The following is a 15,682-nucleotide window of genomic DNA, read 5'->3' as shown; positions in this document are numbered from 1 at the left end:
CTGAAATGAAGCTTTTGGGAGGTTTGTGAAATTTCCATGTTTGAAACCCAAAATCACTTCTCCTCATACTTAACTTCATAAGACAGAGTTTAGGGTTAGGGGGTAGATACATGTTTTGTGTGTTTTGAATATGTCTAGACCTTGTTTATCAACTTGAATGCTTACTATATGACATAAGAATACTATGTGCTTTGGTTTTTCATTTTTCTGATTTTTTTAATTGTTAAACCCATTTGAATCTTGGTCAAATCCTAGGTTTGAGCAAGATTTAAACAAGTTTAAAACATGAAAATGGAAAGCTAAGCATGAATCATTCTTAGTCACTCTAAAAATCTTTCGGTCTACAGAAGAGTCGAATCTGCAATCAGTAGTGACAAAAGCGACCCACCTTAGGGATGGATAATAAGACTTGGGCAATATAAACGTTGATACTACTTACTTTGTGATACTAAAATATATGTATCTAGACATATTTCAGTTGTAGATACATCCATTTTAACATCAAGTAATATGGATCGGAGGACTAGCTAAAGAACAATGAGAGGCAGTGTTTCTCTCCCCCAGCCTACTTGGCGGAGGGGCCCTCCATCAGGACAGGTGGTGATTCCGCTTCTCTTGTTGGAATTCCTTATCCCCCAGCCTACTCGGCGACGTGCGCTCCTCAGTGACCTGCGCGAGGGCGCCTCGGCGACCTACGCAAAGGTGGCTGGACTCGGAGCGCATCGACTTCCTTCTGCGGTGCCTGGATTGGATCGACCATCCCGCGCGTGTCCTCCACCATATTGTTTTTCTTCAAGATGCTGTTATCCATCATCTTCTTCACCGCATCATGTTGGGTGTTGAGGCTCCCGTTGAGAGCTTGAACGCACCTGTTTGATAGCTCGACGTTTTCTTCGCGAAGAAAGCCGCACTCGATCTTAAGCATCAAATTCTCGCCCTTGAGCTTCTTGATGACAGAGTTCGTTTCCTCACTTGATGGAACCCTCACATCATGCAGCTTGCCCCGGCCGGTGACCTCGTCCTTCAAAGTATCGACATCATCGCGAAAGTTGGAGGCGAGTTCCACGAGAGTTTTAAGCTCATCTCTGAAACACGCCGATGCTTCCTGCATGGCAATATCATCAGTACCGAAACAAAGTGACGAGAGGAAGACTAAAAAGTCCAATCAGTGCTAACCTCTAAGCGCAGGGAGACAGGGGGTTGAAGTCGTCATGAGAAGATGTCGGGTGCGTCGTGAGACCGAGATATGTATAAAAAGGATTAATACGGAATAAAGAGTTGGGACCTCCGGGCCAGGAAGAATCAAGAAACATGGCGATGGAAACCAACCAGGAATCTTCGACCGCACGACTGACGCCGTTCCGAGACGAGCGCGAAGCAGGGCCTTCGTTTTCTGGCGGGCCCTTTCTCGCGGCCAGCATCTGGATAGACCGCCGGCGGAAACTCTCCGCGTCCTTGGTCAACACTAGATGGTGCTTCTTCAAGCGAGATGGTGGCCTTGACTTCGGAGGCATCGCTGGAAGTGGAAGGAGACTGGAAGTGAAGCAAGAAGGGGATGGAAGAAGTACTCCCCCCTATTAAAACCAGACAACCGTCTCCTGCCCTCGCTTCGAGCAACCTGGTCCGCCCATCCTAAATCAACGGCCGAGAGGGGGCTCAAGGGTCAGGACGCGGGAGCAGAAGCAAATGAATCGAGAGCGGTCCGGAGTATCCTGTCCGTCCACCGTAAATCAACGGGACAGAGCGGCTACCTTCTCTTCGAAGGCTCTGGCGCGCAACCCGAGGAATGGACATCTGTCGGCTAGTATAGAATTTTATAGCACGCCATTAATCGAGCTAGCGATCTTGTACTACTGACTACAACTCTGATGGACGTCCAAAGCTCTGAATAGTCAGGGGAAACAATGAATGCGAGCCAGGGTAGTACTACTGTAGTAGTGAAGCAATGGGGATTATCTGGAGCAAGTACGGAGTACCGAGTGTCAGTACTACAAAAGTGTTGTTCGTTGTTTTCGCAGTTCATTTTAGCGTAACGTCCAGGTTGTTGTCGAACCAGCTGTTAGATTTTGGGTAATTATTGTTAAGTTGCTGCTTCTTAATTAAAATTTATCAAAGTCATGTAGACTAGATTGATTTGTGAGAACATCCCAAAAGCTTCATTCATTTTAGAATGACTAAGAAGGATCCATTCTTACCTTTTCTTTTCATGTTTTAAACTTGTTTAATCCTTGGTCAAACCTAGGATTTGACCAAGATTTAAATGGGCATAAAAATTCGGAAATAAATCAACAAATGAAAAACCAAAGCACATATATAGCCTTCTTATGTCATATAGTAAGCACTCGAGTTGATAAAAACTCTGTCTTATGAAGTCAAACATATGAAGAGAACTGGTTTTGGGTTTCAAACATGGAAATTTCACAAACCTCCCAAAAGCTTCATTCTACAGTGACTAAGAAGGATCCAGGATTACCTTTTTCATTTTCAATTTCTTAACTTGTTTAAATCTTGGTCAAACCTAGGATTTGACCAAGATTCAAATGGGTATAACAATTCAAAAAAAACGGAAAAAAACCAAAGAACATAGTCTTCTGATGTCATATAGTAAGCATTCAAGTTGATAAACAAGGTCTAGACATATTCAAACCAAACAAATCATGTATCTACCCCCTAACCCTAAACTCTGCCTTATGAAGTCAAGCATGAAGAGAAGTGATTTTGGGTTTCAAACATGGAAATTTCAAAAACCTCCCAAAAGCTTCATTTTAGAGTGACTAAGAAGGATCCATGCTTACCTTTTCATTGCCATGTTTTAAACTTGTTTTAACCTTGGTCAAACCTAGGAATTGACCAAGATTCAAATGGGAGTAAAAATTCAGAAAAATTCAAAAAAAATGGAAAACCAAAACACATATATAGCCTTCTTATGTCATATAGTAAGCATTCAAGTTGATAAACAAGGTCTAGACATATTCAAAGCAGAAATATCATGTATCATATCTACCCCTAACCCTAAACTCTGTCTTATGAAGTCAAACATATGAAGAGAACTGGGGTTTTGGGTTTCAAATATAAAATTTTCAAGTACCTTCATTTTAGAGTGAGTAAGGAAGGATTCATGCTTACCGTTTCATTTTCATGTATTAAACTTGTTTAAACCTAGGATTTGACCAAGATTTAAATAGGCATAAAAAATTCGAAAGAAATCAAAAAATGAAAAATCAAAGCACATATATAGCCTTCTTATATCATATAGTAAAAAATTCAAGTTGATAAACAAGGTCTAGACATATTCAAACAAGAAAAATCATGTATCTACACCTAACCATAAACTCTGTCTTAAGTGGTTTTGAGTTTCAAACATGGAAATTTCACAAACCTCCCAAAAGCTTCATTTTACGGTGGTAGGAGGATCCATGCTTACCTTTTGGCTTAAACGTTTGAAACCAAAAACCACTTCTCTTCATGCATGCTTGACTTCATAACACAGAGTTTAGCTAGGGTTAGGGGGTAGATACATGATTTTCCTGGTTTGAATATGTCTAGACCTTGTTTATCAACTTAATTGATTGCTTACTATATGACATAAGAAGACTACGTGCCTTGGTTTACATTTTTTGTTTTTTTTTTTTGAATTTTATGCTCATATATTTGAATCTTGGTCAAATCTTAGGTTTGACCAAGATTGAAACAAGTTTAAAACATGAAAATGAAAAGGGAAGCATGTATCCTTCTTAGTCACTCTAAAATGAAGCTTCTGGGATGTTCTTGAAATTTCCATGTTTGAAACCCAAAACGACTTCTCTTCATATGCTAGACTTCATAAGATCAACAGGGGGTAGATACATGATTTTTCTGGTTTGGATATACCTAGACCTCGTTTAACTTGAATGCATACGATATGACATAAGAAGACTACGTGCTTTTGTTTTTCATTATTCTGTTTTTTTTGAATTTTGTGCCCACCCATTTGTATCTTGGTCAAATCCTAGGTCTGATAATGATTTAAACAAGATTAAAATATGAAAATGCAAAGGTAAGCATGGATCCTTCTTAGTCACTCTAAAATGAAGCTTTTGGGAGCAAAACCACTTCTCTTCATATGCTTGACTTCATAAGACGGAGTTTAGGGTTTAGGGGGTATAGATACATGATTTGTCTAGTTTGAATATGTCTAGACCTTGTTTATCAACTTAATTGGCTTACTATATGACATAAGAAAACTATTTGCTTTGGTTTTTCTTTTTTCTGACTTTTTTTCAATTATGATGCCCATTTGAATCTTGTCAAATCCTAGGTTTGACCAAGATAATTTAAACAAGCTTAAAACATGAATATGAAAAGAGGAGCATGTATCCTTCTTAGTCACTCTAAAATGTAGTTTTTGGGAGTTTTTTGAAATCTCCATGTTTGAAACCCAAAACCACTTCTCTTCACATGCTTGACTTCATAAGACAGAGTTAATTAATTTAGGGGTTAATTAGGGGGTATAGATACATGATTTGTGTGGTTTGAATATGTATGGACCTTATATATCAACAACTTTAATGCTTACTATATGACATAAGAAAACTATTTGCTTTGGTTTTTCTTTTTTCAATTTTTTTTTTCAATTTTGATGCCCATTTGAATCTTGTCAAATCCTAGGTTTGACCAAGATAATTTAAACAAGTTTAAAACATGAATATGAAAAGGGAAGCATGGATCCTTCTTAGTCACTCTAAAATGAAGCTTTTGGGAGGTTTTTGAAATTTCCATGTTTGAAATCCAAAACCACTTCTCTTCACATGCTTGACTTCATAAGACAGAGTTTAGGGGTTAGGGGTATAGATACATGATTTGTCTGGTTTAATATGTCTAGACCTTGTTTATCAACTTTAATGCTTACTATATGACATAAGAAGACTATGTGATTTGGTTTTTCATTTTTCTGTTTTTATTTTTCTGCCCATTTGAATCTTGGTCAAATCCTAGGTTTGACCAAGATATAGACAAGTTTAACACGTAAATGAGTTAACTTGGATTTCCTACCCTTGAATCCATAGGAAACTTTGTTCTAATGCACTATAATAATCAACCGAGTTTTTACACCAACAGGTCTGTCACTTACGTGTGGTGCCCATGCGTGAGGTCCCACACTTCAGTGAGCACAAGTCACGTGCAATAGGTACGCAAACTCCCAGCCATTTTCTTTGTCAAGAGAAGACGCATCAGGATGCGTATTGGAAGTCTGTGGGTCCTTCTGGATCCTTCGGTCGTCCCTCTCACAAAAAAAAACAAATCTCTCTCATTCTCGGCCTCGCTCGACTAGCTCGCTCGCTCGCTCGCTCGCACCTCCTGCTCACTGACAAACCCTGCACAAAAGTCAACATCATCACCCGAAAAAGGGGAGACACCATAATTCTCGCCCTTCTTCTCTCCTTCCGAGTGATCCCTCTTCCTCCGAGTTTCACTCGACGGGCAAACACCCATGTCTTTGCATAGTAATAATAAAAAGGTAGTACTCGTAGAAAAATCGATATACGAATCTGTAATTAAATAGGTTAAACTAGGGTTTTGCCCAGTTCTACAGATCAAGGGTTCAAAAAAATCCAACTACGGGGTTCGAACAACACGATTCTAATCCAAGAATTTTTTCGACCTAGGTCACCCAAATGGCCTCAAACTATAGGGTTAGCATCTAGTGCAGTATGTGTGAAAATGTATGCACTATGTGTGCTATAACTTGTATGTCTTTCATATTTGAACCAAATTTGAATAAGTTTGAAATATTTGAAAAGGGGCTTTTGGCTTAAACGTTTGAAACCAAAAACCACTTCTCTTCATGCATGCTTGACTTCATAAGACAGAGTTTAGCTAGGGTTAGGGGATAGATGCATGATTTTCCTGGTTTGAATATGTCTAGACCTACTTTATCAACTTAATTGAATGCTTACTATATGACATAATAATACTATGTGCATTGTTTTTTATTTTTTTGATTTTTTTAAAATTGTATGCCCATTTGAATCTTGGTCAAATCCTAGGTTTGAACATGGTTTAAACAAGTTTAAATCATGAATATGAAAAATTAAGCATCTATATATCCTTCTTAGTCACTCCAAAATGTAGCTCTTGGGAGGTTTTTTCGAAATTTCCATGTTTGAAACCAAAACCACTTCTCTTCATGCATGCTTGACTTCATAAGACAGAGTTTAGCTAGGGCGTTAGGGGGTAGATACATGATTTTCCTGGTTTGAATATGTCTAGACCTGGTTTATCAACTTAATTAATTGATTGTTTACTATATGACATAAGAAGACTATGTGCCTTGGTTTTAAATTTTTCTGTTTTTTTTTGAATTTTACGCCCATATATTTGAATCTTGGACAAATCCTAGGTTTGACCAAGATTTAAACAAGTTTAAACATAAAAATAAAAAGGGAAGCATGTATCCTTCTTAGTCACTCTAAAATGAAGCTTTTTGGATGTTCTTGAAATTTCCATTTTTGAAACCAAAAACGACTTCTCTCTTCATGCTAGACTTCATAAGATCTATTGTGCGAGATACATGATTTGTCTGGTTTGGATATGTCCAAACCTTGCTTGTTTATCAACTTGAATGCTTACTATATGACATAAGAATGCTTACCATATGTTTGAATTTTAAAAGCATATAGTCTTCTTATGTCATATAGTAAGCATTCAAAAGTTTTTCTTTGAGAGAGTAGCATGCATTCAAAAGTTGATAAATAAGATTTGTACATATTCAAACCAGACAAATCATGTATCTACCCATATGCATATATATATAACCCTATACTTTTGTCTTATGAAGACGTCAAGGATGAAGAGAAGTGGATTTGGGTTTCAAACATGGAAATTTCAAAAACCTCCCAAAACATGTAAATATCTACCCCTAAACCCTAATCTTTGTCTTATGAAGCCAAGCATATGAAGAGAAGTGATTTTGGGTTTCAAACATGGAAACTTCAAAAACCTCCCAAAAGCTTCATTTTAGAGAGACTAAGAATGATCCATATGCTTACCTTTTCATTGCCATGTTTTAAACTTGTTTTAACCTTGGTCAAACCTAGGATTTGACCAAGATTCAAATGGGAGTAAAAATTCAGAAAAATTCAAAAAAAATGAAAAACCAAAGCACATATATATATATAGCCTTGATCTTATGTCATATAGTAAGCATTCAAGTTGATAAACAAGGTCGATCTCTAGACATATTCAAAGCAGAAATATCATGTATATATCATATCTACCCCTAACCCTAGCTAAACTCTGTCTTATGAAGTCAAACATATGAAGAGAACTGGGGTTTTGGGTTTCAAACATAAAATTTTCAAGTACCTTCATTTTAGAGTGAGTAAGGAAGGATTCATGCTTACCGTTTCATTTTCATGTTTTAAACTTGTTTAAACCTAGGATTTGACCAAGATTTAAATAGGCATAAAAATCGAAAGAAATCAAAAATTGAAAAACCAAACCAAATATATATAGCCTTATTATATCATATAGTAAAAAATTCAAGTTGATAACCAAGGTCTAGACATATTCAAACAAGAAAAATCATGTATCTACACACCTAACCATAAACTCGTCTTAAGTGGTTTTGGGTTTCAAACATGGAAATTTCACAAACCTCCCAAAAGCTTCATTTTACAGTGACTATATAAGGAGGATCCATGCTTACCTTTTGGCTTAAACGTTTGAAACCAAAAACCACTTCTCTTCATGCATGCTTGACTTCATAATATAAGACAGAATTTAGCTAGGGTACGTTAGGGGGTGTAGATACATGATTTCCTGGTTTGAATATGTCTAGACCTTGTTTATCAACTTAATTGATTGCTTACTATATGACATAAGACGACTACGTGCCTTGGTTTTCATTTTTGGTTTTTTTTTGAATTTTATGCTCATATATTTGAATCTTGGTCAAATCCTAGGTTTGACCAAGATTTAAACAAGTTTAAAACATGAAAATGAAAAGGGAAGCATGTATCCTTCTTAGTCACTCTAAAATGAAGCTTTTGGGATGTTCTTGAAATTTCCATGTTTGAAACCCAAAACGACTTCTCTTCATGCTAGACTTCATAAGATCAACATGGGGTAGATACATGATTTGTCTGGTTTGGATATACCTAGACCTCGTTTAACTTGAATGCATACGATATGACATAAAAAGACTACATGCTTTTGTTTTTCATTATTCTGTTTTTTTTGAATTTTGTGCCCACCCATCTGTATCTTGGTCAAATCCTAGGCTTGATAATGATTTAACAAGATTAAAATATGAAAATGCAAAGGTAAGCATGGATCCTTCTTATTAGTCACTCTAAAATGAAGCTTTTGGGAGCAAAACCACTTCTCTTCATATGCTTGACTTAAGACGAAGTTTAGGGGTTAGGGGGTATAGATGCATGCATGATTTGTCTAGTTTGAATATGTCTAGACCTTGTTTATCAACTTAATTGGCTTACTATATGACATAAGAAAACTATTTGCTTTGGTTTTTCTTTTTCCTGATTTTTTTTCAATTTTGATGCCCATTTGAATCTTGTCAAATCCTAGGTTTGACTGAGATAATTTAAACAAGCTTAAAACATGAATATGAAAAGGGAAGCATGCATCCTTCTTAGTCACTCTAAAATGTAGTTTTTGGGAGGTTTTTGAAATTTCCATGTTTGAAACCCAAAATGTAACGGCCCCGGGTAGGACCCCCTATAGATTTTTGTCTGTTCTTTTTCTTTCATGCATCATCATGGCATCATGCATCATATCATCCATGTTTTACAAAATAAAATTATTTTATAAAACCCTCCTCTTTATTTTTCATCCTCTCTACCTTTGGTTTCTTTCTTCCTCTCTTCTAATTCCATAAAATTTCCTTTTAAGCCTTTACTTTTCAATCTGGCCGCACCATTCTTTGGCCTGCTTTTTGTTGGCCCAATCCTCCTCTTCCTTCCAGCTCCCTGGCCCCTTTTCTTCCACCACCGTATCAGCCCAACACCAGCACTCTTTGCAGCCACCACATCCTCTTCTTTTCAGCCCACTTTCTCTTCCTTTCTGTTCGACAACGCAAGCCCACCAGGGAGTCCCTCCCGTCCATGTTCTTCGTCTACCTGTACGGCAAGCATCCTAGCTACTCCACGTCGCCCTGCCTTGATGGGACGGCCACCATGCACCGTGAGTTCCTCCTATAAAACCCACCTCCGCGGTAGCCTGCAACCCTAGCGTCCTCCTTTCTTTTTCCCTCCCCCGCGCCGCCAACCTCTTGGCTCCTCTCGCTTCCCTCTTCTCCATGGACCTCCACCTCCACCTCGTCAGGACGCCACCTCTACAGGCTCTTCCGCGTTCGTCTGAGCAGAGGAAAAGATGCACCTCGTCGTCTACTTCATCTCTGCGCAAAGATTTGCTCCAAGCCGTCCGAAAACGAGCTCACCGTCGATTTCTTCCTGCCCGGCCGTCAACTTTCGCGGACGGTTTCGTCACCATCAGAGCCTCTCCATCCGAGCCAACCATGGATTCGAGCTCCTGGTGAGGTCTCGTGTCGATCCCACCTTTTTCCCGTCTATGTTTGCACTCGCTCACGGTCGACTGTTCTGTACGAGGGCTTCCTCCCGTCCTCGTCCACCTCACTGAGCCGGAGGCGCCGCAACTACTCAAGCTCTTCAACCTCTGCATCATCATCTACCCCGGCCACCTCTCCTTCCTCGTCGCCGGCGACCTCCTTCGCCGCTGCCACCTCGTCTCCAACCAACCCAGGGTGAGCAGCAACAACAGCACCCCTCTTCCTCCTCCCTGCATGAGTGTATGACCCTGGATCGACGTTGCGAGCGGAGATCGAACCGAAAACGAAAACAAAAAGTTCCAGTTTTTGTCTGCTTCGCGGTGGCATCTTTCAACGTAGATCCTCGCCGGCACATGTCGTTCCAGCATGAGCCCCTGGTACCATTAGAAGCACGGCAGCTTCCTCTTTCTCCTAGTTCTTGAATCACCCAAAACGGAGCAGCACAGACGTCGCCATCTTCTTTCAAAGTCAGGTCCAGAAAACAGTTTGTGACTCAGTTTCAGAACCGCTGTTTCGTCATCTCGATTTCCGGCGAGTGTCTCCGGCGCCACAGTGCTCCGTTTTCCACCAACGCGGTCTCTTTCGAATCTTGGCACATCCGTATTTTCAACCTCCTTTTGTTTCGCTCGAAACGGTGCCCAGATTCTTCTCGGATACAGCTTTAAAATCCGTGCAAATCGCCATCTACAGGAACACGCCGCTGTCACGTATTTCAGTTTCAGTGTCAATTCTTCAGTTAGCACATACCCACACGTTCTCTTCATAGCATCCTGTTTCCTATCAAAATCCAAACAGCAACACACTGGCTATCAGCCTTGTCTCACATTCGATCGTCCCGATTTCGAATCCCTTGTGGCACGGGATTAAACCAACCTTTTTTGATCTCGGCCACGCTGGCGCCTACGTGGCGTGAAGCCCCACCTATCTGTGTCTCTGTCTAGCTTCAGTTCGGTATAAACCACCTTTTCTTTTCTCTGTTTTATCTAAATTTCCAGAAAATGCTTTTATCTTGCAAATTAATATCTTTCAAATGCTAACTCGAAATAAAATATGTTCTATATGAAAATTGATCAGAAAAATATGAGAAACATGAATATGCCATCCATATGCTCGTTTGCATCTCGCATCATGTCACGCGTTGATAGTTGTGCATTTCCACCTTACATATATGCGGAGTATTTCGGAATTCCAATTAGGTTTTCCCCGCTTCGTTTAATATTGAAGTAGCTCACCCTTGCCATGTTATGCCATGCTAACCAACACTTAAATTTGCCGGTAGAAATGCAACTGCAAACCTAATTTGTTTGTCCGGGGTTCCGACTCCGATTAATATGGATAAGTTGCATTGCACCATCGCTGCCATGTCATGCATATTATCTTGATCATGCCGATTCTTCTTCCGTAGTAGTAAGACTTGCACCCGTTGTTTGTCCAGCATTTGCTTCTTCCCGGATAGGATCATGAAGTGGTGATGTGAGATACGACAAGTTCTTCTGCAGTTTTTCACAGGCGAGCCCTCTCTCTTCACCTACTCTCCCTCGCATTGCTATCCTTATGTTGCGCTTCTTTATCGAGTCACGTCTCCTATTCCACTTGTTTACCATAATAATCCTATATGTATCATTCCTTACCTTTAGCCGTTGCTTGATGTTTGAGCCTTGCGAGTCGTAGGCGTGTTTAGGCTCTGTTGTTTATCTCGATCTGTTATCGGGATATGTTGGGTTGTTGGGTGGTTATCACATGCTATATCATTGTTGGAGATATTCACACTTTACTTTATTGTTAACAACTAAAATTGTAAGCAGAGGCATCTGTGAGCCCCTTTGCGAAAGCATCGGAACTTTGACTCGCTAATGTCCCCTAGGACCCGAGTTCTTGTTATCTGTTCCGAGATTGAGCGCTCTACCCGTACGTGGGGACGTTTATTGGGACCCCCCCTCACCCATTACCTTTTCTCAAGTCAGTTGAAAAGGGGGCCACAACCTTGGTTTTATTTGGCGCATGCATGTTTATATACTGTTGCCTTCGGGTGTTTACTTCCTGTTGCCTTCGGGTGTTTATATTATGTAATGTACCTTGCGGGACGTTTAGCGAAGCGTGTGGTTCGCACGCCTAGCCGCCGGCGCAAACCTCTGAGTCCGCTTCGGAGTACGGCCGGACTTCGTTACGGGTAGCTTAGTTGGGTGGCCCCCCTAGACTTTCTTGTTGAACTGGGAACGGTCTTGTTGTGAGACATCGCCTGTAAGAAGCGGGTCGAGCATGCGTATGGTTACATTTGGGCAACCCCTGCAGGGTGTACATCTTATCGATAAGCCGTGTCCGCGGTTATGGACGACTTGGAATTGTATAGCTCGATCATAGAACAACTTACACCTTTATGTTGTTGATAATAATTCGCTAATAACTTGATTAGTAATATAGCATTACTACAACCGATACCTAATAAAACTTGTCCACTGTTGAGTGCCTTTTACATTGCCTCTTCGCTTTGTTGAAGGGGATATGTGTATTTGGCTGGGTTATGTTTGTGTAGTATTTATCTGTTACCTTGTGCGCTCTCTTATCTTCTCTGAGTAGACGGATGTTGTAGCGTGTCTCTATTGGTTATAGTTTTGCTGCCGCTAAACCTACCATATAGCCCCAGGCGATATATATATACTCGTCCGGCGAGCATAGCCATTTCTAGTCTCGCTAAGTACGTGCCGGAGTTCGTTCCTTGGTACTTACTCTCGCCTTTTCCCCTTTCTCTTTTGCTTCCTCCCTTTTGTCGGCAACCGATGGCCCGACTTTGACAGGTACAAGATGACGACGTTAGCAAGGTTACCCTTCCGGCTTGGCCTGGGCAGGGTTATGGACGTCACTGGTTATCTTCAGGACTCTTAGTCCAACTTGTATCTTGTCCGTACTCGGATGTATTTGATCTTCTGTATGATCTGAATCTTTGTATGTATCTATTTGTATCTTGACTCGTTGGAGTCGTTGTTGTAATATATGTTTCTTGTGGGCTCTATTGTAATCCTGTTGTAATGTTACCGCTCGTGTTAATTCCTCTGGCATCACGTGTGTGATTTGTCGCGCACGTCGTGTCGGAGGGCGTCTCAGAATCGATATCTTGCGGATTTTGGCGGGTTCGCTGGGATCCTCAAGGTACCGGTTCCGGCGTCTAAGTTGGTATCGAGCCCGAGTTGACTGTACTCCCACTAGTCCAAATTTCGTAGGATAACCTTGCCAACGGATGTTGTGTCTAGTGTCAAAACCTATTTTCTAAAATTCGTTGGATAGATCTGATTAGCTCTGATTTTTCTCCTTACCTCAAATCTTTCTCCTCTCATCTATGCGAGTTTTGAGTCTTCTCTCTTATCTGAGTTTCCGTTCCGACGTGGGTTGGACAATCTTTGCCCCTCACCTATTAGGTCCGATCTTCGGAGGATCTCAACAGAAGCGCGTCATCAACAGCGGAACAACGACCTCTTGTTAGTGGTGTCGCCGATCTTCATGGAGCAACAATTCTTGTTAGTGGTGTCGAGGAGTTCGACACGCCGCCTGAAGATCCGATAGTTCACCTCTCTCCCCCGTACCAGGACGTGGAACCTCGGGCCGAGGTTCCTTGTTAGTGGTGTCGATTGTAACGGCCCCGGGTAGGACCCCCTATAGATTTTTGTCTGTTCTTTTTCTTTCATGCATCATCATGGCATCATGCATCATATCATCCATGTTTTACAAAATAAAATTATTTTATAAAACCCTCCTCTTTATTTTTCATCCTCTCTATCTTTGGTTTCTTTCTTCCTCTCTTCTAATTCCATAAAATTTCCTTTTAAGCCTTTACTTTTCAATCTGGCCGCACCATTCTTTGGCCTGCTTTTTGTTGGCCCAATCCTCCTCTTCCTTCCAGCTCCCTGGCCCCTTTTCTTCCACCACCGTATCAGCCCAACACCAGCACTCTTTGCAGCCACCACATCCTCTTCTTTTCAGCCCACTTTCTCTTCCTTTCTGTTCGACAACGCAAGCCCACCAGGGAGTCCCTCCCGTCCATGTTCTTCGTCTACCTGTACGGCAAGCATCCTAGCTACTCCACGTCGCCCTGCCTTGATGGGACGGCCACCATGCACCGTGAGTTCCTCCTATAAAACCCACCTCCGCGGTAGCCTGCAACCCTAGCGTCCTCCTTTCTTTTTCCCTCCCCCGCGCCGCCAACCTCTTGGCTCCTCTCGCTTCCCTCTTCTCCATGGACCTCCACCTCCACCTCGTCAGGACGCCACCTCTACAGGCTCTTCCGCGTTCGTCTGAGCAGAGGAAAAGATGCACCTCGTCGTCTACTTCATCTCTGCGCAAAGATTTGCTCCAAGCCGTCCGAAAACGAGCTCACCGTCGATTTCTTCCTGCCCGGCCGTCAACTTTCGCGGACGGTTTCGTCACCATCAGAGCCTCTCCATCCGAGCCAACCATGGATTCGAGCTCCTGGTGAGGTCTCGTGTCGATCCCACCTTTTTCCCGTCTATGTTTGCACTCGCTCACGGTCGACTGTTCTGTACGAGGGCTTCCTCCCGTCCTCGTCCACCTCACTGAGCCGGAGGCGCCGCAACTACTCAAGCTCTTCAACCTCTGCATCATCATCTACCCCGGCCACCTCTCCTTCCTCGTCGCCGGCGACCTCCTTCGCCGCTGCCACCTCGTCTCCAACCAACCCAGGGTGAGCAGCAACAACAGCACCCCTCTTCCTCCTCCCTGCATGAGTGTATGACCCTGGATCGACGTTGCGAGCGGAGATCGAACCGAAAACGAAAACAAAAAGTTCCAGTTTTTGTCTGCTTCGCGGTGGCATCTTTCAACGTAGATCCTCGCCGGCACATGTCGTTCCAGCATGAGCCCCTGGTACCATTAGAAGCACGGCAGCTTCCTCTTTCTCCTAGTTCTTGAATCACCCAAAACGGAGCAGCACAGACGTCGCCATCTTCTTTCAAAGTCAGGTCCAGAAAACAGTTTGTGACTCAGTTTCAGAACCGCTGTTTCGTCATCTCGATTTCCGGCGAGTGTCTCCGGCGCCACAGTGCTCCGTTTTCCACCAACGCGGTCTCTTTCGAATCTTGGCACATCCGTATTTTCAACCTCCTTTTGTTTCGCTCGAAACGGTGCCCAGATTCTTCTCGGATACAGCTTTAAAATCCGTGCAAATCGCCATCTACAGGAACACGCCGCTGTCACGTATTTCAGTTTCAGTGTCAATTCTTCAGTTAGCACATACCCACACGTTCTCTTCATAGCATCCTGTTTCCTATCAAAATCCAAACAGCAACACACTGGCTATCAGCCTTGTCTCACATTCGATCGTCCCGATTTCGAATCCCTTGTGGCACGGGATTAAACCAACCTTTTTTGATCTCGGCCACGCTGGCGCCTACGTGGCGTGAAGCCCCACCTATCTGTGTCTCTGTCTAGCTTCAGTTCGGTATAAACCACCTTTTCTTTTCTCTGTTTTATCTAAATTTCCAGAAAATGCTTTTATCTTGCAAATTAATATCTTTCAAATGCTAACTCGAAATAAAATATGTTCTATATGAAAATTGATCAGAAAAATATGAGAAACATGAATATGCCATCCATATGCTCGTTTGCATCTCGCATCATGTCACGCGTTGATAGTTGTGCATTTCCACCTTACATATATGCGGAGTATTTCGGAATTCCAATTAGGTTTTCCCCGCTTCGTTTAATATTGAAGTAGCTCACCCTTGCCATGTTATGCCATGCTAACCAACACTTAAATTTGCCGGTAGAAATGCAACTGCAAACCTAATTTGTTTGTCCGGGGTTCCGACTCCGATTAATATGGATAAGTTGCATTGCACCATCGCTGCCATGTCATGCATATTATCTTGATCATGCCGATTCTTCTTCCGTAGTAGTAAGACTTGCACCCGTTGTTTGTCCAGCATTTGCTTCTTCCCGGATAGGATCATGAAGTGGTGATGTGAGATACGACAAGTTCTTCTCATAGCTTTTCACAAAGTGAGCCCTCTCTCTTCACCTACTCTCCCTCGCATTGCTATCCTTATGTTGCGCTTCTTTATCGAGTCACGTCTCCTATTCCACTTGTTTACCATAATAATCCTA

The sequence above is a fragment of the Lolium perenne genome, chromosome 5 (genome assembly GCF_019359855.2).
Source record: "Lolium perenne isolate Kyuss_39 chromosome 5, Kyuss_2.0, whole genome shotgun sequence".
In the NCBI taxonomy this organism is placed as follows: Eukaryota; Viridiplantae; Streptophyta; class Magnoliopsida; order Poales; family Poaceae; genus Lolium; species Lolium perenne.
Note: the sequence above shows the minus strand (reverse complement) of the source record.